The 25,652-nt window shown below is 44.9% G+C and overlaps 1 protein-coding gene and 1 non-coding gene across 2 annotated transcripts in view; both read left to right on the top strand.

Moving 5' to 3' along the window:
* The window catches only part of LOC137360379 (glycoprotein endo-alpha-1,2-mannosidase-like), a 281,877-nt gene that overhangs the window by 169,510 nt on the left and 86,715 nt on the right, over positions 1-25,652 (top strand). The gene's annotated exons all lie outside the window — the stretch shown is intronic.
* On the top strand, positions 10,491-10,596 carry LOC137368123 (U6 spliceosomal RNA). Its single transcript, XR_010974352.1, has one exon. It is a non-coding gene; the product is annotated as a U6 spliceosomal RNA (small nuclear RNA).

Genomic DNA, 25,652 nt, shown 5'->3' on the forward strand with positions numbered 1-25,652 from the left:
ACTCAAAACACATTCACTTGCACAGAATTAAAATCAGTCCCTGTCTAGCCTCATACGAGAAGTACAAAGCAATTGAGCAATGTGCTGTGAGCAGCTGATGCCCCTGAACTCTATCTGGAGCATCAGTTAGCGCCTTGAGGGGAAGAAGGAATAGAACTGGGAGTGGGTAAATAACATTTAAAGAAGAATTACATTTACAGTTCAAAATAAAGAAAAAGATTTTGTTCCTTTAAGTAGTGCTTGACTGGTCTCCACAGGTTTGTAATCATTATGTTTAGTGGCTAATGTCTGAATATGCTTCAGTTCCTGCTTATGCTTCTTTTAACCTTTTACATTGAAATGTGTTGTCTGGTTAATTTTATATTACAAAACAAAAAATTATTGCTTATGAATTTGTAATGCGTAGCTTAATACAAGTGAAAGGTTTATAGCATTTTGGAGAACATAGCATAATTTTTTTATAATTGCTTTATCTTTTGTGATTTGGTTTCCTGAACATATTACCAATCCTAGTATGATAGTTAATGTCCCTTCTTTTGCTGTGCAGCTTACCAGCCATTTGCAAGCTTCTGTACATCATGTAATGATCAACAACTCCCTGTGAAGCTATATTTATGACCCATAATAAAAACTGTACACGCTCCTTTCACCTCTAGGTCTAATGTTCAATTCCAACTTGCTGCTGAGATGAAAATCTCTAGTCTCTAATGACTGGTGAGACTTTTTAGAGAAGTTTAAGCAGGCTCAACCAAGTTCCCATATTGCAAGGATGTACATTGTAAGACTGCTCTCAAATTAATCATTACTGGCCCTCAGCAAGGCCTTAAGGAAGTATAGATAGTGTGCGAAATAGAAATGTCAGCTGTTGCAGTAGGGTTGCAGTCTTCTGAGACTGAGTATGTTTTCAAAGTAATGTAGAGGCTGTCACAGAGTGAAAAGTGGAAAAATGTTCAATTTCTCATAATTGTCATCCTTCACCATAAGGAGCTGACTCAACACAATTCATGGAGTACTGAAACAGTTTTCACAGGGACAAATTCTTTATAATATTTATTTCCTTAGTTACTGGGTGATCGAGGAGCTGAAATTAAAAAAAGAAACTCTGAGGTTCCATTGAGTAGCAAGTACTTATTTCTTGACATTTTCCAGATAGAAAGCTTTTTTAATCATTCATTTTCTTTTTTAAAGGCTATCTGTATTTGATTTTATATGCTACCCTCGTTTTAGAGATAATAATGAAGTTGGCTATTTATCGACAAAAATTTTAATACAGACTGGGAAAGTTTGTAAAATGGATATCGGACTGGAGAACAGACTAATAAGCTACAAAGGTTTTGTTTATTTCTATATTCTGCATTAGAGCATGACAGCTTCAAATGTGGTCAGTTCCTACATGAAGGTCCCATAAATAGGCCAATCATACCAATATCCTAAAAGCAGGCATGAAAGAGGCATTCTCCAAGTGGCTCAACAACACATGTGCCTTACTGTTTAGTTGATGAAATGTATTCCATAGAATATCTCCATGCACTGGAACATTTTAAACATGAATATTTAAGGGCCGCAGTCTCAAGAGAAAAACGTTTGGCATATGTTTGTGCATTTGCGAACAAATATGTACCATATCATTCAAATCAAAACACATCATTGAGTCAGCTGTGTATAATATTACCATGATTAAAATAATACACTGCAATTATGGGGGAGAATTATGTGCGACTGTTTAAAGCAGAAATGGTGGCATGGGGGGAATGAAGCGTCACGTCGGAAGCATCCACCCGGAAATCTAGCATTGTGACGTCGGTTCCGGATTTAGTCAATGGCAGGAAAGCACCAAGGTGGAATGGATGCCCTGATGTGATGGGAATGTATTTTAAATTGTAGAATACTTACTTTAAATGCATTAGCATCTCATTTGTCATGATTTAATGGGGGACTTGGGATTAAGTAGAAGGCGGGTGGCATTCATGTGCCTTCAGGTTCACAATTGTTGAAAGCTGGTGGCACCGAGGAGAGTCTTCAGTGCCACAACAGCGAGGCAGCCATGACCAGCACTGCATAGAGGGAGAGGGGGGTGTGGAGGTCATTGTTGGACTGTAGTACTGTGTGCTGTGCAAGGGGGTCAGTGACTTGGGCGCTCTGCAAGGTGGGGGGTAGGTCAGGGTCACCAGGGCTCTGCCAGGGGAATCAGGGTCTCCAGGGCTCTGCAAGAGGAGGTTTGGGTCTTGGGGGCTCAGCAAGTGCGGCACTTGAGTTTGGGTGGCTGTATCTGTTGAACAAATTGTTGGGTGAGATGCGTGTTTGTCAATACCGCTGGATGAGAGGGTTGGCCATCAGCAAGGGTGGGCACTGAGGGCCATCACAGAGTCTGCCAGGAGAAGTAGCAAAACCTCACTTAGCAGGGCAGGGTCATCCCTGCATCGACAGTGCTCTGTAGTTCCACTGATCACCTGGCATGGGTCTCATACACACTGTCTATTTGGGCCCCAGTGGCGTAATGCAAAACCTCTATCGGAGGGAGGGCCAAGAGACAGCTGTGCCTGCCCGTGAAGCTCCACGACAATAACAGCAGCAGCCGGCAGTGTCAAGAAGGGCCCATCTGCACCAGAGAGTGTACTGGATCAGCTACCTCCAAATGTCTGAGCGGAATTATCAGCGAAGACTATGCCTTTCCAAGGAGGTCGTCACTAACTTATGCGCCCTGCTGCAGGACGTGTTGTGACCTCTGGGATTTGGGGGTCGCCGTATGCCAGCAGCCCTGAAAATCACAGTGGCACTAAACTTTTATGCATTCGGATCATTCCAAGGATCCACCCAGGACATGTGTGGGGTAGCACAGGCAGTAGCCCACTGCAGCATCAAGAAGGTGACCAATGCCTTGTTCAAGAGGGCCGGCGACTAAGCGCGCTACCAGTCCAACCCTGACAGTCAGGCCGAGAGGACCATCAGACTCGAGGCCATCACTGGATTTTTCCGGGTGCAAGGTGTGATAGATTGCACGCATGTGGCCATCAAGGCTGCTACGGACCAGCCAGTTGCCTTCATCAACAGGAAGGGCTTTCATTCCATTAACGTTCAACTGGTCTGCGACCACCAAAAGCATTTCTTCCAGGTGTGTGTCCACTTCCTGGGAAGCAGCCACGATGAGCACAAACTTTGACAGTAGTGGGGAGACAGTGGCGTAGTGGTAATGTCACTGAACTAGTAATTCAGAGACCCAAGCCAATACCCTGGGGACTGGGTTCAAATCCCACCACAGCAGCTGAGGGAATTTAAATTCAATTAATTAAAAGAAATTCAATTAATAAAAAATCTGGAATTGAAAGCTAGTCTTGGTGATGGTGTCATGAAACTATCATCGATTGCCGTAAAAACCCATCTGGTTCACGAATGTCTTTTAGGGAAGGAAATCTGCTGTCTTTATCTGGTCTGGCTTACATGTAACTCCAGACCCACAGCAATGTGGTTGACTCTTAACTGCCCTCTGAAATGGCCTAGCAAGCTATTTAGCTGTCCAGGGCAATTATGGAAGAGCAATAAATCCCACATCCCATGAAAGAATCATAAAAAAAGTCCAGGCACCACAGCTTTCAGAACCCCCACTTGCCTTCAGGGCTGGATTGTCGGGGGTAATGGCTATCCATTGAAGACATAGCTATCGACGCCTGTGAGGAGCCCTCGAAATGCAGCAGAGCAGAGATACTACACTTGCCATGGCTTCACCCGAGTGACCATCGAGCAGACCATTGGGCTGCTGGAGATGAGACCCTATACCTTGATCCACCTCTGGTGGAGCCCCTCAGAATGTCCTGGTAAAGGTCTCGCATATTGTGGTGGTCTGCTGTGCTCTGCACAATCTAGTACTGCAGAGAGGAGATGCCTTACATGACAATGAGATGCCTGAGCGTCAATCTCCCACCGAAAAGGAGGACACAAAGGAGGGAGAGGAGCAAGCAGCACTGGATGTTGAAGCCCTTGCACCAGGGACGAGGCAGATTGAGCGATATGCCAAGGACAATCTCATAATTACCCGCCTCCAGCCACTCTAATATCCACTCACAGAGAACAACCAATAAAGACTCACCTCAATGCATGTAGTCTGTCGCCTCCTGTCCATTTGTGTTCCGTGCCTAGTGACCAGCTGAAACACGCGCTAGTGCCCATGGGAGATCATATTTAAATGAGGGTGGTGCTTACATTGGCATTCCACTAAGGGGGATAATTAAGGCATGATAGAATAATCACTTTTACACAATGAATGTTAATGGCTTGAACAATAGAACTTTATATGAAGCATCACATGCCAGATATCAAACTCCTGTGACTCCCCAAGTGTGACTAGGTGCTTTTCTTTATATGTTTGTGAGTGCTACTACGAGGTGTGATCCCAGCTGCTCAGCTGCCCCTTGGCCTGTGATGACTTTGGCAATCGTCCTCTGGCTGCCTGAGACTTGGAAGGCCCGACTGCCTGAGGGTTTCCTGCACAGATGCAGGACTCTCCTCACGCATCATAACTGCTGGAGCTGGGCTCACTGGCAGAAGGGTTGAGAAGCCAGTGTCCAGACACAGAGTTCTCTGAGGGGAGACCCCAGCTGTGAAGGCAGTCTCTCCTTCTTTTCAAGGTTCACTTGACCCTCCCTGCTCACCAGAGGAGGACGAGGAGATGGAGAAGACTCCAGGCGCCTTGTCCTTCTCTCACCTTGCCACCGCTGCATTGAGCTCATGGCCAAGGCTATGGTGTGCACGTCTGCACGTATCTGTGGGATCTGGCTCTACATGAGGTTTGTCAACCTTTCAATGGAGGAAACCATGCACTCTCATGCCTGGGACATGGCAGTGCTCATGACATGGATGGACTCCTCCATCGTTCACTTATGGTTGCGCATGGCTTTTGGCATCTCTGCCAGATGTTGCCTTACCCCTCTCTGCAACTCCAGCATGCCCTGTGCTGTCCACACCAGAGGCTCGTCATCAGCCTGGGTGCTCAGCATGGGCCTGGCCACCCACTGTCCTCTGACTTTTAGAGGCCCAGCTGTCTCAGCATCAGCCAGCTGCTCAGGCATGTGTTTGGTGCTTTACCAGCTTCTGACACTGATTCTACAACCGAGTGGAAACCCACCGAGGTGAAAGTATCTGCACTGCTGGAAGGTGCAGAATATTTATGGGATGGTGCATCCTCTGCGTGTTCCTCCTCCTCAGAGGTGGACGTCTGGCCCCTTACTACTGAAGTCTCTTGTGGGTGCCGACCTGCATGTGAGAACAAAAACATGTATGGGTTTGGCTGTAAATCTCGGCATGCCAACCATGTGTAATGTGTGTCTCCAGAAGTAAACTCCATGTCAATGAAATCCAATCCTCACTCTCTTGTGTCGAGACTCCAATTTCTCCATTTGATATGCTGCAGCTGCTCTGTGTCCCCACCAATTCTATCGCCTCTTCCTCAGCTATGGTGAGAGGCCGAAGATCTGGAATGTCACCACCTGTTCAGGCTGTCTCCCTCCTGTTGTGGGCGCTCTTATCCTGTAAAAGGAAATATGGAGATAGTCATATTTCACACATGACATTTCTGCACAGCCCCGCATTCCCTACTGGGCTTTCACATGCTGTCGCCCACTCTAATGGGGGTGAGCTGTGATAGAAGGTGGCCTGTGGCCGAGATGCAGCCATGCATTTGTCAAGATGAGGTGATTGGGGGGTGGGGGTTGGGGGGGGGGGGGGGCGCATCTCCACTATGCAAAATGGCCGCTCGCCAAGTGATTGTGGTGGAGCGGCTGCCCATGTGAAAAATGGGAACAGTGCCCATTTCTGGGCTGTCTGCCAGGGCTGGCAGGCTCACTAAATTCAGCCCATGGTATTTTCTACTTAAAATCAAAGTTTGACAACATTCTTTTTTGCTGGAGGTGGTGTCCTTCTAAGAATACCTAGAAGTGCAGATTTTGCTATTGTTCATTCCCAACCTGGAGCCTTGCATCACAGTATCACAGGTATGCTCCTCTCTGTCATCTGTCCATTCATGATGAAGAGTCATGGGGCGAGTGCTATGATTACCTGATTTGTACACCAGATAAGCAAGGCTCAATCCAGGAGCACGCATTTGTAAAATTTGCCCTAAAATAAATAAGTAAATTCTTCGTCCAGGAAATTCCTCAGAGCCACTCCCGTTCTGCCGTCGTATCTTTGCCAGAAGTTTGGTGAGAATTCCCTTACGGCAAGCCTCCAGCAGTGGAGTCAGAACTGCTCAGAAGAAATCCCCACCCTTTGTATTTTTGCCAGTTCCAAAAACTACAGGGTTGAAATATTGGCCTTCACAAAGTCAATGGAAAGGAAAATTTGGCATGGTATAAAATGGGCTGCTGATTCGGTATGAGCCCGTTTTGTACGAAGATCAAAGTCCAATTTCACCACCTAAATGCCAACTTGAATTAAACAAACACATTTTTAAAAAAATGTTGTTTCAGAGTGAGATTTTACTGCTCAACATAGTTACTGCTGGAGATAAAAAGAATAAACCGTGAATTTTAGAAATTTAAAGGTTGGGAAACTTTCAACAGAGCTGTTTTAAGATTGAGCAAAGGAGAATAAAGAATAACAAGAAAAGGACAAGAGTACAGATATGCCAAAGACTATACAAAGAGACAGCAAACGGCTTTAATAAATTGAAAGGTCAGAGTGATACTGGAAAAGGCTATTGAAGTGATAAGGTGCAAGGAGCTCAAGACCTTCTATGTGGGCTCCTGCCCACATTGAAAGGTTCAGCAAAGCAGTTGCTGAATCTGCTTTTGGTTTGACTGTGAATTGGGAATGCAGACTACCAGGCTGGAGAAATACTTGTGATTTGAAACATTGATACACAGAACTCATTCATTTTGGCCCAAGATAGCAAGCGATCAATTTTAGCAAGTGCTAATATTTTATTAAAAGATCTCAAACTAATGCTTGTAAAAACAGTGGTCCTGAAATTATACCTGAAGATACTGGTGTATGAATGATTAAAATGTCTGTCTACCTGATATTTTATTTGAGGCATAAAACCATTTATTTTTAACAGATTAGTGCAACCATTAAAATAGAAAAAATAGGGATTTCGGACGAATGCATTAAGCAGTCATTCATTAGAATCCATAATACAGATTCAAGGCCATTGAAAACTTCAATGATGTGAAAAGATCAATGCATTGAGATTTACAAACTAAATAAATATTGAAGGAAATGCACATCCCTATAATCTGCAGTGGCAATTGAAATTGAAAACTCATGGCATGGGGAAACATGGGAAACAAACTAATATTTTATAACAACATGATACAATGTGTTGTGCCACCCAGAAGTTAGACTTTAAAAATATTTATGCAGTGAAGATTTTGGGTTGTCCTAAGTTAAGCAAACTATAAAAAGGATTGATTAACCTATTGAATTGTCAGGGAGAAAATCACCTATGAACTTTGTGCAACTTGAAGTTAAAAATTAAGCTATGACATTTTCCCAAAGAGGTGTCACATTGCAACCTCCATGTGCTTCCAATTACAGATTGAACTGTTGTACAATCTGGACAGCTTGTCATATAGACCACCCTCTGTGCACTGTCAAACTGAAACTCCTCTCAAATTGTTCCCAGAAATCACAAAACTAACATGTAATGTGGAATTACTGAAGAGAAATCAGATTTGGTAAATGATTATATGAGTATTCAAAAAGAAATACAAAAGACAGTACCAAACCAAGCGGAGCATTTGCTGAAATGAGCGATATATAAAAATGACAGCAGTATTTTCTATGATTCTATGATCAGAGAGATAGGAGTAGTATGAGATGCATAATACAGGAGCGGCAAAAGTTACCTAATAGAAAGAAAGAAAGAAAGAAAGATATGTTAAAGACCAAGAGAGCCTCCGGTGAAAGGTATTTACAATAGAAATACCAGAGAGGCAAAAAAAGAGAGCAGCAATGGTAATCTGCCTCAAAGAGTTTTAAAGGATTGAAACAATCTCTACAAAGATGAGAATTGTTCTTGTTAAACTACATTTCTGGACTGAAGTAATGCTTCAACTGGGTGATAGACACTTGTTACTCTCACTTCACACAACGGATGCTACCCACTGTTCTTTTTCTGACCCCACACAGTGGATGGTGTGACATCCTCCAAAATTCAGAGTAATGTTACGTCTATTCAGGTAAATGTGTGGCACATGGCACAGAGCATATTTTCTGCGTTGTGGAGGAAACCAAAGCACCAATGAGTGATGATCAGCTTACTCTGAATGCTGCAATCATTCAGTGCGCTGAGTAGGTTAGTGTAACAAGCTCAAAAGAGAACAGCAGTAACCACCTAAGCCACTGCTAGGAAAACAGCATACACAAATAACTGGTCACTGGCCACTACCAGTCGCATCTTCCCCTCCCTTCCCCTGTCAGCATTCCGAAGGGATCGTTCCCTCCACGACACCCTGGTCCACTCCTCCATTAACCCCACCACCTCGTCCCCGTCCCAGGGCACCTTCCCCTGCAATCGCAGGAGGTGTAATACCTGCCCATTTACCTCCTCTCTCCTCACTATGAGGTTGGAAGCTGTAGAGGGAAGATCTCCAGAGGAGATGAGGTCAGTGACAGTCCTGTGGACAGAACTTGATGATCAGTGGTGGGGTCATGGTCCAGAGGGAGGTAGGAAAAAGTGTCTGTGAGTTGGCGTTGAGCCTCTGCCTGGTCCACTGCTCCATTACCCCCACCACCTTGTCCCGTTCCCATGGCACCTTCCCCTGCAATCGCAGGAGGTGTAATACCTGCCCATTTACCTCCTCTCTCCTCACTATCCCAGGCCCCAAACACTCCTTTCAGGTGAAGCAGTGATTTACTTGTACTTCTTTCAATGTAGTATACTGTATTCGCTGCTCACAATGTGGTCTGCTCTACATTGGGGAGACCAAACGCAGACTGGGTGACCGCTTTGCAGAACACCTCCGCTCAGTTCGCAAGCAGGACCCTGAGCTTCCGGTTGCTTGCCATTTCAACACTCCCCCCTGCTCTCAAGCTCACATCTCTGTCCTGGGATTGCTGCAGTGTTCCAGTGAACATCAACGCAGGCTCGAGGAACAGCATCTCATCTACCGATTAGGCACACTACAGCCTGCCGGACTGAACATTGAGTTCAATAATTTCAGAGCATGACAGCCCCCCATTTTACTTTCATTTTTAGTTATTTTTTCTTCCTTTTTTTTACATTCCTTTTTACATTTTTTACAATCTTTTTTTGCATTTATTTCATTTCATCTTAGTTTGTTCAGTTTGCTTACCCACTGTTTTTTTTCAGGTTGTTTTTCTTCAGGTTTGCACTTGCTGCTGTTCAATATTCAGTGTATTCACACCTAATCTGTACTAATGCTTTGTCTTTCAAAACACCATTAACATATTGTTTGCCTTTTCTCCGTGACCTTTTGGTCAGCTATGTGGCCTGGTCCAATCTGCACCTTCTCCTTTGTTATCTCTTGCCCCACCCCCACCTCACTTGTTTATAATCTGTGACTTTTCTAATATTTGTCAGTTCCGAAGAAGGGTCACTGACCCGAAACGTTAACTCTGCTTCTCTTTCCACAGATGCTGCCAGACCTGCTGAGTGATTCCAGCATTTCTTGTTTTTGTTTCAGATTTCCAGCATCCGCAGTATTTTGCTTTTATTACACAAATAACTAACTGCTAGGAAAAGAGATAAAGAGAAACACTGGAGAATTCATCCTGAAAGAGTTACAAGAAAACAGTTTTTGGACCCATCCTAATCTTACACTTGCTGATGCAGCACCAACAGCACTCAGAATGATGCAAGTAATCTACCATAATTAAATTAGCTGTTTGTATAGCTCTGTAGTGTATACAGGTAGTCTTACTGGCTAGCCTTTCAATTGATACGAGCTGCTGAAACAGTTAACTTCTATCAGTTAGTAGAAATTGAAAGGGAGAGAAAATTTAAATTTTGTGCAATTTGCTTCTTTTAATTTTGCTTGGATTGGCTGGCAATGGCATTGTTGCCCTTTCCTCTGGGATGAGCCACCGATTTGTGCCAAAACATCATGGGTACCCATGTAAATAATATGTAGATGCACTGACCTTAGAATTTCTGTCAGCAGCAGTGTCGGGGCATAGAAAGACCTGTCAGATATTCAGCAACTCATATCTCTGTGACAGGGTAGGAAGATAGATGGGGTATAGTATCTGTGAAAGGGTGGGGAGTTGGATGGGGTACAGTGTCTGTGAAAGGGTGGGGAGTTGGATGGGGTACAGTGTCTGTGAAAGGGTGGGGAATTGAATGGGGTACAGTGCCTGTGAAAGGGTGGGGAGTTGGATAGGGTATAGTGTCTATGAAAGGGTGGGGAGTTGGATGGGGTACAGTGTCTGTGAAAGGGTGGGGAGTTGAATGGGGTACAGTGTCTGTGAAAGGGTGGGGAGTTGGATAGGGTACAGTGTCTATGAAAGGGTGGGGAGTTGGATGGGGTACAGTGTCTGTGTCGCTTCAGCAGCACATATACTTAAATTGGAATGATACAGAGAAGATTAGCATGGCCCCTGCGCAAGGATGACACGCAAATTCGTGAAGCGTTCCATATTTTTGGTCGCCCACCTCCTCCTGGAATGTGTCTTTGCAAAGCAGGTGTGGAAAGAGATGCAGTGGTTTTTGTCGAGGTTCATCCCAAGCAGCTCTGTAACACAGGAGTCTGTGCTCTACGGGCTGTTCCCAGGGACGCACACCGAGACAAACATCAACTGCTGCTGGAGGACTATCAATTCGGTGAAAGACGCCCTTTGGTCTGCCCGAAACTTGCTGGTCTTCCAGCACAAAGAGTTGTCCACCACCGAATGTTGCAGACTGGCACATTCCAAGGTCCAGGACTACGTGCTGAGGGACGCACTAAAGCTTGGGGCAGCCGCAGCAAAGGCTCAATGGGGAAAGACCACAGTGTAAGGTCCCCCCACCAAGGTGAACTGAGGGGCTGGATCCATGGGAAACCCCTCGAACTGTATCGTTGATATTTTCTTTTGCTGTAAATGTAAAACTGTAATTGGCATGACAATAGTGAAATGGAAGGGTTGTGAAGAAACTCATGACAGTATAGAAGAAAACTGATCTCCCTTGCAATGTTTGTATTTTTTGGTGCTGTTTGAAACTGTTTGGCAATGTAATTTTTGCAGATTTTTATGAATAAAGTATATTTGGGGAAAAAAAAAGTCTGTGAAAGAGTGGGCATTTAGATGGGGAACAGTGTCTCTGTGTGAAAGGGTGAGGAGTTGGATGGGGTACAGTGTCTCTGTGAACTAAGACAGTGATAGATTAGATCTGGAAGAGTGGCTATTGAGGTTACTTTGAGGAAGTGCTGGGCTGTGGAAAACCTATATTGAACTGACAAACCAGAGCATTACTTGTGAGATTAAAAATCTACTAATTGTGAAAAATAAAAGAGTTTAGAATTAATCATAATGTATCATTTTGAAATTTGAAAATTCAAAATGTTCCAAGAAAGTTTGCTCTGAGAAATGCAACACCAGCTTTGTGCCTTCAGAATTTAGTGCTTCCCTTCAAGCTTTCATGTTCCTTCCAATACAAGTGAAGAAACATTATTGTGTATACCTAACACTTTTTTTTTTACAAAATTCTATTCAAGACTTGTTTTCACATGTAAAGGCTGTTCCTGAGCTATCAGTTTTCTGAGCTATTTTTCTGCTTCTGATAATTTTGTAGGTTGCCGCATATGTAATTGTAGTCAGCTGCTTCTTTTTCAAATCTGTGGTTCCTCTCCTCATCTTATTTCTTCCCTTTGGGACTCCACTGCTGCTGCTCACAGCATAGTAGCAGTACTGATGAGCCAGGCCCTTTGAAATAGGATTGGAACTGTCAAAATTTTTTTGCCATTTTCTGCCCCCTCCCCAGATTGTGTATGCTGTTAGTACAGCTCTCCAAGAGAAGCATCAAAAGTTGCCAGTGAATGTTGGCAAGTTCAAATGATGGTCAGTGCTAGGCACTCTCAAGCTACTACTCATCTGTCACTCCTTTATATTTTGTTTCCCAGACACTGACAAACCTGTAAACAGTGATTTGTGCACTGAAACAGCTACTTTGTCGGTTGCCTTAAAAAGATCGATCAATCTTCACCATCTTGAGAGCTTTAATAATATGATTTTTATATACGATATACTTTACAGCGATTGTATTTTATACTAGGAATTTTTTTTATAAATAAATGTCCTCAACTGATTTAAATGTTTATGGAAAACACAAGATGCTGCGTTAAATAAATTATCTCACTGATGTTTCAGATTTAGATCTGCCACTTGTGTGGTGAGGATGTGTTTAGAGTACTGATAATTTTACCACTCAGTTGCAGCTAAGCAGATACTTAAAGGGTCAACAATGCAAAGGTTAGGGTCCAAGGCAGTGTAGTAATTTGGGTGTCGGGGCCTGAGACTGACTCAGCATACAACGTGCACAGTGCTCCCAAAATGTGGCAGTCAAATTGTGTCAGTGCTGTGAGCCTGCATGCACGTAAGGCTTATCAAGACCCCACTTGTCCTTTAAATTGGGGTCTTTCACATACCATGACTGAAGTGCTCAAGCAGATACAAAATTTGGAATCCTTTAGTGCTTTAATAACCTGTATTAATTGTGATCAGACTGTTTATCTGACTTTAACATACATTAATGGAGTGGGAGTGTTAGATTTGTTGCCATTTCCTGATCCCTTTCCTGATGGACTGCAGAACTGTCAGCATCAGCAGCATTTGTGATTGTCACTGGTGGCACAAATCATAACTCCATTTAAACCAAGCTGTTTACTTTTAATGGCACCGTGCAAAAATGCAGATCACAGTTTTAAAACAACATGATAAGCATCTTACGTGAGTTATACTGTACTTGGAAGGTCTGGGAATGATATAGCAGCCCAGTGCTCCATGTAACTGCAAGAAAAGCAATGAATTTTACTTGATGAGAATAGGCAAGGGAGGTATCTGCATTTCAGCACAATTCATCTTTTTCTCCTGTGTATTGGTTAACAGAAAATTCAACTTTTTTCAACATTATTCAAATGATTCACCACTAATTCTGTCTGATTTTATTATGCAAAGAGTTTAACAGCAGCAATATAAATTACAACAAATTGTTTTGCAACATATGTCATAAGCTTTGATTCTAAGCAATAATTCTAAACACTTATTAGCAAAAGTTGGTTTAGTCGTATAACCCACCCCATATACTTATCGTTTATTTTATTTCTACAACTGTGCTGAAGTAATATCTGCATTAACTGTGCACTGAAGTAGTTTGCTGATTTGTAACAGATGGTTAGAATAGAAACAGATTCCGTCAGATGCAATAATCAACATCTGCAGCACTGGTAAACTACTTTAGAAATTCATTAACAACTATAATTTCCCCAAAATGATCCATTGTCTAGCTGTATTAATGTACTTAAATCAACATTAATTCACATGTGAAGTGCAGCATCATTACAAAAGCAGATTTCAGACAGCTGGTACCAAAGAAAAATCATGTAGATGAACACAAATTGTTTGTAAAACAGATGTTCTGAAACCTGAGGTCTCTTTAAATCAATGTATTATTTTGCTTTTTTAAAAATCGATTGCAGCAGCATGCCAGGAGCCTTCAACATTGTCTCTCTCCAGGTCACTCTGCTAGGAATAGTACAGAGGCAGCATGGGGTGAATCGTACGTCGTGTTTCCCTTGCTCCATGTGAGGAAAATCCTACTATTGTTCACAGCCTATAACCATGAGCAATACCAGAAAAATTCCATGTGAGGTTACGGCAGATGATAGTCAGTTAGAACCATAAGGAGTTAGTTAAACATTTGTTAAACTGTTCAATATTAATAAAAGTCCAAATTTTCTATTGGCTCCTAATAAACATTAAAATTATGCTGTGTGCCAATGAGGAGAGCTCTCCTCGTATATCCAAATCTCATCTGATCAGAGCTTCGGAGAACAGTGAAGTGAGGAAAGTTCACATTCTATATCAGTGTCCCCAAATGGATATTTGTATTATAACAGCACTGTAAAGGATTTCATGGTAATAGTGACTAGTGGTGACTAGTGATGTAGTGGTGTTCCGCAGGGATCAGTGCTGGGACCTTTGTTTTTTGTAATATACATAAATGATTTGGAGGAAAATGTAGCTGGTCTGATTAGTAAGTTTGCGGACGACACAAAGGTTGGTGGAGCTGCGGATAGTGATGAGGATTGTCAGAGGATACAGCAGGATATAAATCGGTTGGAGACTTGCGCGGAGAAATGGCAGATGGAGTTTGATCCGGACAAATGTGAGGTAATGCATTTTGGAAGATCTAATACCCAAGGACTCATTGTACAGCGAGCTCGTCACTGTATCAGACCCACCGGCCGTCCTTGTCTCCGCTTTAAAGACGTCTGCAAACGCGACATGAAGTCCTGTGACATTGATCACAAGTCGTGGGAGTCAGTTGCCAGCGATCGCCAGAGCTGGTGGGCAGCCATAAAGGCGGGGCTAAAGCGTGGCGAGTCGAAGAGACTTAGCAGTTGGCAGGAAAAAAGTCAGAAGTCCAAGGAGAGAGCCAACTGCGTAACAGCCCCGACAACCAATTTTATCTGCAGCACCTGTGGAAGAGTCTGCCACTCTAGAATTGGCCTTTATAGCCACTCCAGGCGTTGCTTCACAAACCACTGACCACCTCCAGGCGCTTACCTATTGTCTCTCGAGACAAGGAGGCCAAAAAAGAAGAAGAATACAGGTGGGAAGTATACAGTAAATGGCAGAACCCTTAGGAGTATTGACAGGCAGAGAGATCTGGGTGTACAGGTCCACAGGTCACTGAAAGTGGCAACACATGTGGACAATGTAGTCAAGAAGGCATACAGCATGCTTGCCTTCATCGGTCGGGGGATAGAGTATAAAAATTTGGCAAGTCATGCTGCAGCTGTACAGAAACTTAGTTAGGCCACACTTGGAATAATGCGTGCAATTCTGGTCACCACACTACCAGAAGGACGTGGAGGCTTTGGAGAGGGAACAGAGGAGGTTTACCAGGATATTGCCTGGTCTGGAGGGCATTAGCTATGAGGAGAGGCTGGATAAACTCGGATTGTTTTCACTGGAACGACGGAGGTGGAGGGGCGACATGATAGAGGTTTACAAGGTTATGAGTGGCATGGACAGAGTGGATAGTCAGAAGCTTTTTCCCAGGGTGGAAGAGTCAGTTACAGGGGACATCGGTTTAAGGTGCGAGGGGCAAAGTTTAGAGGGGATGTGCGAGGCAAGTTCTTTACACAGAGGGTGGTGAGTGCCTGGAATTTGCTGCTGGGGGAGGTGGTGGAAGCAGGTACGATAGCGACGCTTAAGATGCATCTTGACAAATACATGAATAGGATGGGAATAGAGGGATATGGTCCCCAGAAGTGCAGTAGGTTTTAGTTTAGACAGGCATCAAGATCGGTGCAGGCTTGGAGGGCCAAATGGCCTGTTCCTGTGCTCTACTGCTCTTTGTTCTTTGTTAATAATGTGCTAATGCACAGTTCTAACTAAAGTGATTGAGAAATGTTGTGAAATCTGGCACCAACAACTATCTATAATGGCATCTGAACTCATTATATTCTAACAATTGAAATCAGATCATAGGCATGCTCAAGCTTATGCTGCTTGGACTGTTTGGGAGGAACTTTGCAATATAGCCCTGATTGTGTTTCCAAGGTTTGTGATAGTCTGCTGCCTGCTGCATAACTTCGCAATAATGAGGACCACCCTTAACACCAGCTGGGTAGCAAGAACTGGAGGAGGAGTAGGAGGAGAAGGAAGAGCACAAAGAGGAGGAGGAGTATGAGCAGTATTGATCACCAGTGCCATAACTGCCCGAGCTCCTAGCAAGTGGCATAGCTACGAATGCTTCATATGAACAATTCCTCTAATCCCCAATATACCTACAGCCTCACAATCCTTACCAACTCTGTCCTAACTACCACAAATCCAATTGCCTTCCTTCAGACTAGCCTAATAGCTCTTGCTCTCACTTCACTGCAGAGATTAACACCAATACCAAATCAAGAAAAAAAACTCCAATAACTCAATTCTATCTGTATAGAATAGATAATTGGAATAATTAAAAATTACCCTGTGTGCCCATTTAGCTATCATAGTACTGCTACAAAATGGATCCTCAGTGGTTATAGCTGGGAAGATGGAAAGCTCCTGAGCTTTCATTAAGAACTTTTCAGATGGCCATGGTGGGTGAACTTGAGCAGCTCTGGGCCTTGAGGCTGCATTGCAGACTACAGAATCTCAGTTTGGGCCAGGGCATGTGTGGTACTAACAAAGACACTGGTAGAGTGGGTAGCAGGGGAGCAAGCATGCTGTTGTCTGAAGAGAGGACAGCAGGTGCCTCTTACATGGAGCCAAGGCCACTATCCAGGGACAGCACTCCAGCACTGATATGGCACTGCATGAAAACAGGGTGCAAAAGTGCTGTAATGTGCTAGAAGCCCCTCTATCAACACTGTCCATCTGAACTTCCATGGCAGCTGTGTGAGATGCCAAGGAAGCTGTCAACAGAGGCACCATCATGGTAGGCATCACCATGACATGCATGGAGCTGACCACTTGCTCCATGTTGCACAGAAAGGTTGCTGTGCTCGGCGTGAAGGCCCAACAAAACTTGAAGCTGGACTCCTCTATACATTGAACCATTGCGCGTGGGCTCGCTGGAAGGCTGTATGATGAACCTAGCATTTCCCAATGATGTCCATCAGCCTTCTGCAATAGACAGAGCCTTTAAAGTCTACATCTGAGTCCTCTGCAGAGGAGCTAGTTTGTGATCTCACTGTCCTGCAGGTTGGCTCCAGTGATGTTCTGTCCACCTGCCCTCACTTCTGCACTCTTGTGGTTAGTGATTCACCAATTGAAGACCCCTGCCCTAGCCTGCCCTCTACAGTTGATGTGGTGCCAGTCTCTGACCAGGTGCTTGCTAGAGTCAGATCATGTGACATTGCATCTTTAGTGAGGCTGGTCTCCTCTTCCTGAAATGGCACTTTGGCAATTGACATTTTCAGCACCTGAAATGAAAGAAAGGGACAAGGGCTTAATATTTAGTGGGAAAAGAGAGATGAGTTCCTGCTGAAAGCTGCTACACTGTGTAGGGTGAGATAGAAGTATGCAGAGAATTGGAGGATATGTTGTGAAGAATCCCTGCACAAAGTCTCCCGCAGTGTTGCTACTCACCACAACCATGATGACCAGCACACCTTCTTCAAGAGGGAAAAAGATACATTGGCAGGCCCAGCTTCTTCTTCCTGATGCATCTTTTGCATGGCCTTCTTCTGCAAAAAAGTGAGTGTGTTAGAGACAGTCTTGTGTGGGGTTTGGAGGTCTGCCTGTCATGGTAGAATGTTGTGTGAAAGATGTGGGATGTGAGGAAGTGAGGAATGGTGAAAGTAGGAGGTACAGAGTGTACAGGTAGGAGATGAGGAATGTACAATGATCGTAGGACAGTGAAGCAGGAGGAAGGGCACTATTGTGTCTAGTTGATTTGAGAGGGAAGATTCTTAACTGGATATAACTCTGGAATTTTTTGAGGCATTGCAACCATGCCATGGAAGCTAGGCTCCTAGCATTGACCTCCTCTGCAACCTTGTCCCATTGTTGATGTAGCTGTTGCCTTGAAGGCTTTCTGCCCCCGGGAACAGGATTACCCTCCTCCTGGACGAGGGCCTCCAAAACTACATCATGAAAGCTGTACCTTTTCCAATCGCTGTTCTTTTACAGTTGTGCAAGAAGTCTATGTCTGGCGGCATTGCAGGATGATGCAGCACAGTCTGCTTTGAAGACAGTACTATTAAGATGTTGCTGCGTTTGCACTGGAGTGCTGACTTGAGGCTGCATTAGAGTGCTAAAGTGGGAGTTTTGTGACTGTGGGTAATTAAGGGTTAGTTTTATCAAAAGTCTAGTCTTTCTTTTATTTAGCAAATTAACTTAACAGTTGCTGTTTGGGTTGGAGAAGGTAAGTTTTAGACCAGCTTTGAACAGAGTTCACTCAGGCTCTGCTTGCAGCTGCACCTTGTTAATTCGATAACAGGCTTAAACCAGTTTTCAGGGGCTAGAGTCAGACAGTATAAAAGTGGGCCATCTTACAGTGCTGACTTGGGGCTGCATTAGAGTGCTAATGTGGGAGTTTTGTGACTGAGGGTAATTAAGGGTTAGTTTTATCTAAAGTCTAATCATAGAATGATACAGCACTGAAAAAGGCCCTTCGGCCCACCGAGTCTGTGCTGACCAACAACTACCCATTGATACTAACCCTACATTAATCCCATATTCCCACCACTCTCCTGCCACCTACCTGCCTACACTAGGGGCAATTTACAATGACCAACTTACCTATCAACCTGCAAGTCTTTGGCTGTGAGAGGAAACCGGAGCACCCGGCAGAAACCCACGCAGTCATAGGGAGAACTTGCAAACTCCGCACAGGCAGTACCCAGAACCAAACCCGGGTCACTGGAGTTGTGAGGCTGCGGTGCTAACCACTGCACCACCCTTTCTTTTATTTAACAAATTAACTTAACAGTTGCTGCTTGGGTTGGAGAAGGTGAGTTTTAGACCAGCTTTAAACAGAGCTCACTCAGGCTCTGCTTGCAGTTGCACCTTGTTAATTAGATAACTGGCTTAAACCAGTTTTCAGGGGCTAGAGTCAGACAGTATAAAAGTGGGCCATCTTACAGTGCTGACATCATTTGTACTGGAGTGCTGACTTGGGGCTGGATTAGAGTGCTAAAGTGGGAATTTTGTGACTGAGAGAGTTCGGTGAGGAGGGAGCGAGGAGCTTCTTTCATTTCCTCGCTGTCCTCAAAGAGCATGAGGGGAGCCGAGAGTTTCCAAAGAGCACAGCTGACTGGTGAGTAAGTCCTGGTGGATATTTTTCAAACTGGATTGAATTGTAAGTCATTGTTTTCACAAGACTCAGTTGATTTTTTTTTATTATAACAGTCTTCTAAAGTTTTAAATTTAAAGGGTTTAGTCATGGCAGGAAAGCTTAAAGCTGTGGTTTGCTCCTCTTGCTGCATGTGGGAATCCGGGAACATTTCCAGTCCCTGGGACCAGCATTTGTGCAGGAAGTGTGTCCAGCTGCAGCTTCTGGAAGCTCGGGTTTCAGAGCAGGAATGGCGATGGAAACACTGTGGAGCATCTGCGAGTCTGAGAGCATCGTGGATAGCACGTATAGAGAGGTGGTCATACCGCAGCTGAAGGGACTTGAGGAAGGAAGGGAATGGGTGACCACCAGGCAGTCCAAGAGAATCAGGCAGGTAGTTCAGGAGTCCCCTGGGGTCCTGCTTGCAAATCAGTATTCCATTTTGGAGGCTGATGAGGCTGGTTCCTCCAGGGAGTGCGGACAGAGCCAAGCTTCTGTCACCACAAGCAGCCTGTCTGCACAGGAAGAGGGAAAGAGAGGAAGAGCAATAGTAATAGGGGATTCTACAGTCAGGGGAACAGATAGGCGATACTGTGGCCGTCAATGTGACTCCAGGATGGTATGTTGCCTCCCTGGTGCCAGGGTCCAGGATGTCACTGAATGGCTGCAGGGCATCCTGAAGGGGGAGGGTGATAAGGCAGAGGTCATGGTACATGTTGGTACCAATGACATAGGTAGAAAGAGGGATAAGGTCTTGCATCAAGAATTCAGGGAGTTAGGCAGTAGACTAAAAAGCAGGACCTCTCGGGTTGTAATCTCTGGATTACTCCCAGTGGCACTTGCTAGCGAGTATAGAAATAGGAGAATAGCACAGATGAATTGGCTTAAGAGTTGGCGCAGGAGGGAGGGTTTTAGATTTCTGGACCACTGGGACCGTTTCTGGGGAAGGTGGGACCTGTACAAGCGGGACGGTCTACATCTGTACCAGAGGGGGACTAACATCCTTGCTGGCGGGTTTGCTAGTGCTGTTGGGAGGAGTTTAAACTAATTTGGCAGGGGGAGGGGACGCAGACTCCTAGCAGAATAGGGACACAGCTAAACACAGGAAAGCAAACAAGTCAGAGGGAATACAGCGGAAGTAAGTTTCAAGGGAGTAAGACCAGGATGGAAGGCCTCTACTTTAATGCCAGGAGTATTGCAGGTAAAATGGCTGAGTTAAGGGCAATGATTGACACGTGGAATTGTGATTTAGTAGCCATCACGGAGACATGGTTGTGGGAGGGGCAGGACTGGCAGCTCAACATCCCAGGATATAGAATCTTCAGGCGAGACAGAGGAGGGGGTAAAAGAGGAGGGGGCATTGCAAGATTAGTTAAGGAGTCAGTTACAGCAGTAAGGAGAAATGATATCTTGGAGGGGGCATCAAATGAAGCTTTATGGCTGGAGTTTAGGAATAAAAAAGGGACCGCCACATTGCTCGGTGTTTATTATAGACCCCCAGATAGTCAGCGAGAAATTGAGCAGCAAATATGTGCGCAATTTGCAGAGGTGTGTAAAAATAATTCTAGGGTAATTATATTAGGTGATTTCAACTTTCCCAACATTAATTGGGATAGTCATCGTGTTAAGGGCTTAGATGGAGTGGAGTTCTTAAAATGTATACAGGAGAACTTTTTAACTCAATATGTAGAGGATCCAACAAGGGAGGGTGCAGTGCTGGACCTAATTCTGGGGAATGAAGCCGGAATGGTGGTTGGTGGGGGAGCATTTTGGTGATAGCGACCACAACATGGTACAATTTAAGTTTGTTATGGAGAAAGAAATAGACAAGTTGAAAAAAAAAGGTTTTGGATTGGGGGAGAGGGAATTTTAGTAAAATAAGGCAGGATCTGGCCAAGGTAGACTGGAAAGAGTTACTTGTCAAGAAATCTACAGAAGAGCAGTGGGGCATACAAAAAGGAAATGGGGAGGTACAAGCCCAACATGTTCCCTCTAAGGTAACAGGTTGGAGCAACAAGCCCAGAGAACCATGGAGGACCAGAAACATTCTGGTCGTTGGTGGTTGTTGGAGGTCAATCATCTAAGCTCCAGGACATCACTGCAGGAGTTCCTCAGGGTAGTGTCCCAGGCCCAACCATCTTCAGCTGCTTCATCAATGACCTTCTTTCAATCATAAGGTCAGAAGTGGGGATGTTCGCTGATGATTGCACAATGTTCAGCACCATTCGTGACTCCTCAGATACTGAAGCAGTCCGTGTAGAAATGCAGGAAGACCTGGACAATATCCAGGCTTGGGCTGAGAAGTGGCAAGTAACATTCGTGCCACACAAGTGCCAGGCAATGACCATCTCCAACAAGAGAGAATCTAACCATCTCCCCTTGATATTCAATGGCATTACCATCGCTGAATCCCCCACTATCAACATCCTAGGGGCTACCATTGACCAGAAACTGAACTGGAGTAGCCATATAAATACTGTGGCTACAAGAGCAGGTCAGCGGCTAGGAATCCTGAGGTGAGTAACTCACCTCCTGACCCCCCAAAGCCTGTCCACCATCTACAAGGCACAAGTCAGGAGTGTGATGGAATAGTCTCCACTTGCCTGGATGGGTGCAGCTCCAACAACACTCAAGAAGCTCGACACCATCCAGGACAAAGCAGCCCGCTTGATTGGCACCCCATCTACAAACATTCACTCCCCCCACCACCGACGCACAGTGGCAGCAGTGTGTACCATCTACAAGATGCACTGCAGCAATGCACCAAGGCTCCTTAGACAGCACCTTCCAAACCCGCGACCTCTACCAACTAGAAGGACAAGGGCAGCAAATACATGGGAACACCACCACCTGCAAGTTCCCCTCCAAGTCACACACCATCCTGACTTGAAACTATATCGCCGTTCCTTCACTATCGCTGGGTCAAAATCCTGCAACTCCCTTCCTAACACCACTGTGGGTGAACGTACCCCAAATGGACTGCACCGGTTCAGGAAGGCAGCTCACCACCACCTTCACAAGGGCAATTAGGGATGGGCAATAAATGCTGGCCTGGCCAGTGACGCCCACATCCCATGAATGAATAAAAAAAAAATTCAGGGTACAATGAGAAGGAAGAGAGGCTTTTAGCAAATACAAGGACAGCAAATCAATGGAAGCATTAGTGGAGTACAGAAAGTGTAGGATGGAGCTTAAGAAAGCAATTAGGAGAACAAAGACGGGATATGAGAAAGCTCTGTCTGGTAAAAGTAGGGAAAAGCCCAAGATATTCTATAAGTATATCAATGGGAAGAGGATAACCAGGGAAAGAGTAGGACCCATTAGGGACCAAAGGGGAAATCCGTGGGTGGAGCCAGAGGACATTGGTAGGGTGTTGAACGAATACTTCACATCTGTCTTCACCCAAGAGAATGAGGATGTAGATATGGAACTCAGAGAGAAACTGTGAGGTTCTTGACCAAATTTTCATAGGGAGTGACAAGGTATTGGAGGTTTTGGAAGGCTTAAAATTGGACAAATCTCCAGGTCTGGACGATTTGTGTCCCAGGATGCTGTGGGAGGCGAGGGTGGAGATTGCAGGGGCTCTGACCCAAATTTTTAATTCCTCTCTGGCCACGGGGGAGGTGCCAGAGGACTGGAGAACAGCGAATGTGGTCCCACTATTTAAGAAAGATTGTAGAGATAAGCCAGGGAACTAGAGACCAGTGAGTCTCACGTCAGTGGTAGGAAAACTATTGGAGAAAATTCTGAAGGAGAGAATCTATCTCCACTTGGAGAGGCAAAATTTGATTAGGAATAGTCAGCATGGCTTTGTCAGAGGGAGGTCATGCCTAACAAATTGGATTGAATTTTTTGAGCATGTGACCAGGTGTGTAGATGAGGGTAGTGCAGTTGATGTAGTTTACATGGATTTCAGCAAAGCCTTTGACAAGGTCCCACATGGGAGACTTATCAAGAAAGCAAATGCACATGGGATACAGGGTAACTTGATAAGGTGGATTCAAAATTGGCTTAGCTGCAGGAGACAGAGAGTGATGACAGACGGCTGTTTTAGTGACTGGAAGCCAGTGTCCAGTGGCGTACCACAGGATCTGTGCTGGGTCCCCTATTGTTTGTCATTTATATAAACAACATAGATGACTATGTGGAGGAGTAGGATCAGTAAGTTCGTGGATGACACAAAGATTGGCTGAGTGGTTAACAGTGAGGTTGAGTGTCTTGGGTTACAGGAATAGATGGGATGGTCAAATGGGTAGAAAAGTGGCAGATGGAATTTAATGCTGAAAAGTGTGAGGTGATACACTTTGGAAGGAGTAATGTGACATGGAATTATTCAATGAATGGCCTGACACTGGGAAGTTCCAAGGAACAAAGGGACCTTGGCGTGTTTGTCCATAGATCTCTGAAGGCAGAAGGGCAGGTTAATAAGGTGGTGAAAAAAGCATATGGGACACTTGCCTTTATCAATCGAGGCATAGATTACAAAAGCAGGGAGGTCATGTTGGAGTTGTACAGAACTTTGGTAAGGCCACAGCTGGAGTACTGTGTGCAATTCTGGTCGCCACATTATAGGAAGGATGTGATTGCACTGGAGGGGGTGCAGAGGCGATTCACCAGGATATTGCCTGGGTTGGAACATTTAAGCTATGACAAGAGGTTGGATAGGCTTGGGTTATTTTCGCTGGAGCAGGGAAGACTGAGGTTGACTTGATCGAGGTGTACAAGATTATGAGGGGCATGGACAGGGTGGATAGGGAGCAGCTGTTCCCCTTGGTTAAAGGGTCATTTACGAGGGGACACAAGTTTAAGGTGAGGGGCAGGACGTTTAAGGGGGATTTGAGGAAGAACTTTTTTACCGAGAGGGTGGTGACGGTCTGGAATGCACTGCCTGGGAGGGTGGTAGAGGCAGGTTGCCTCACATCCTTTAAAAAGTACCTGGATGAGCACTTGGCACATCATAACATTCAAGGCTACGGGCCAAGTGCTGGCAAATGGGATTAGGTAGACAGGTCAGGTGTCTTTAATGCATCGGTGCAGACTGGATGGGCTGAAGGGCCTCTTCTGCACTGTATTATTCTGTGATTCTGTGGGAAATTCCGGACAGAAGGGCTGCTGAATGCCTTGGGCAGCTCTCAAAGGGTGCTGCGATGTTGCCTCGTCAACTACTTCGGCCTTTTCTATCTTCTCTGGCAACTCCTCATTTGACCTCTGCTGCAGCAATTCTAGGTGCTCATGATGTAAGGTTGAAGAGAATGCAACATGTCACAATATGGTGAGCTATTGCTGGAGTGGACTGCAAGATGACTCCAGATCTGTCAGGCACTCGGAGCTCTGTTTGAAGAATCAAACAATGTTTTTGATGATGGCGTGGGTTTCATTATATTGTCATTCGGTTGGGCTGTTGGGATACAGAGTGGTCATAATCCAAGTCAACAGCAGGTTATCTGAATTCCAGAGGAGCCAATCATTCATTATCTGGGCATCCGCATATATGGGCAGTATTAGTGGAATAAAAACAAGAAATGCTGGAAATACTGAGCAGGTCTGGCAGCATCTGTGGAGAGAGAAGCAGAGTTAACATTTCGAGTCAGTGACCCTTCTTCGGAACTGGCAAATATTAGAAATGTCAAAGGTTATAAGCAAGAGATAACAAAGGAGAAGGTGTAGATTCGACAAGGCCACAGAATAGCTGACCAAAAGGTCATGGAGCAAAGGCAAATAATATGTTAATGGTGTGTTGAAAGACAAAGCATTAGTACAGATAGGGTGTTAACGGACTGTAGATTGAACAGCAGCAAGTACAAATATGAAAAAAAAGTGGGTAAGCAAACTGAACAAACTAAGATGAAATGAAATAAACATACAAAAAAAATGTAAAAAAGAAAGAATAACTAAAAATAAAAGTTAAATGGGGGGCCGTCATGCTCTGAAATTATTGAAGTCAATGTTCAGTCCGGCAGTCTGCAGTGTGCCTAATCGGTAAATGAGATGCTGTTCCTCGAGCTTGCGTTGATATTCACTGGAACACTGCAGCAAGCACAGGATAGAGATGTGAGCATGAGAGCAGGGGGGAGTGTTGAAATGGCAAGCAACCGGAACCTCAGGGTCCCGCTTGCGGACTGAGCGGAGGTGTTCCGCAAAGCGGTCACCCAGTCTGCGTTTGGCTCCGCAATATAGAGCAGACCACATTGTGAGCAGCGAATACAGTATACTACATTGAAAGAAGTACAAGTAAATCGTTGCTTATCCTGAAAGGAGTGTTTGGGGCCTGGGATAGTGAGGAGAAAGGAGGTAAATGGGCAGGTATTACACCTCCTGCAATTGCAAGGGAAGGTGCCATGGGAAGGGGATGAGGTGGTGGGGGTAATGGAGGAGTGGACCAAGGTGTCACGGAGGGAAAGATCCATTCGGAATGCTGAAAGGGGAAGGGAGGGGAAGATGCGTTTGGTAGTGGCATCACGCTGGAGGTGGCAGAAATGGTGGAGGATGATCCTTTGGATATGGAGGCTGATGGGGTGGAAAGTGAGGACAAGGGGAACCCTGTCACGGTTCTGGGAGGGAGGGAAAGGGGTGAGGGTAGAGGTGCGGGAAATGGGCCGGACACGGTTGAGGACCCTGTCAACAACAGTGGGGGGGAATCCTCGGTTGACGAAAAAGGAAGACATATCAGAAGCGCTGTCAGGGAAGGTAGCATCATCAGAGCAGATGCGTCGGAGACAGAGAAACT

Source organism: Heterodontus francisci, chromosome 3 (genome assembly GCF_036365525.1).
Source record: "Heterodontus francisci isolate sHetFra1 chromosome 3, sHetFra1.hap1, whole genome shotgun sequence".
Lineage (NCBI taxonomy): Eukaryota > Metazoa > Chordata > Chondrichthyes > Heterodontiformes > Heterodontidae > Heterodontus > Heterodontus francisci.